Here is a 717-nt window from a genome sequence, read left to right on the forward strand (position 1 = left end):
CCCGGTCTGATGCGGAGAGCCTGTACCGGGCATTTAAAACTTACTTTGCATCCCGCTGGGACTTAAGGTATGCAAACTACTTGCCCTCGGCACGGACGGTGGGCTTAATATGTGTGGGCCCTACAACTCCTTCTACGCATACCTGAAGCAACAAGACTGCCCGCATTTGATGCTCGTGCGGTGCACCTGCCATTCTCCAGATGAAGCAGCCTCTCGTACGCGAGCAAGACGCTGCCGAACTCAGTGGAGTACATGATCAGAGAGTCGCGTGTTTGGTTCAGCCACTGCATTCTTAGGAAGAGAAGACATCAACTATTGTTTTTAAGAAAGTCAGAGGACCCAGTTAGAAATAATTTTCTTCAACGTCGATTCGATGTCCAATCAATGTCGAGACAATAGGGGATGGAAAGTTTACATGGTTAAAAAAAAAAAACTCACCAATATTGATGACACAGCATCATCTACCTCTGTAGAGGGAATCATTCTGGTAGGAAACATGTTACACTGGAAGGAATGGGAGCTGTCCCGAGCTGTCCACACTATCATAAAACTGTAGCTGGAAAAACATTCATTAGTTTCAAGTTTTTATTCCCAAACTGGTAAAACAAATGTGGAAATTTATTATTATTACAAGGTAGATGTACGCCAGACCACGTCTCGCGTAACAGGCTTCGCGATACCTCACGAAACACTGTTACGCTGCGACGCGCCTGGCAT

General features: G+C 45.9%; 1 long non-coding RNA gene across 1 annotated transcript in view; it reads right to left on the reverse strand.

The window, feature by feature from the left end:
* LOC127750370 (uncharacterized) overlaps positions 1-717 on the reverse strand; it is an 8,086-nt gene that overhangs the window by 1,871 nt on the left and 5,498 nt on the right. The gene's annotated exons all lie outside the window — the stretch shown is intronic.

This window comes from Frankliniella occidentalis, unplaced genomic scaffold (assembly GCF_000697945.3).
Source record: "Frankliniella occidentalis isolate FOCC.00 unplaced genomic scaffold, Focc_3.1 Scaffold179, whole genome shotgun sequence".
In the NCBI taxonomy this organism is placed as follows: Eukaryota; Metazoa; Arthropoda; class Insecta; order Thysanoptera; family Thripidae; genus Frankliniella; species Frankliniella occidentalis.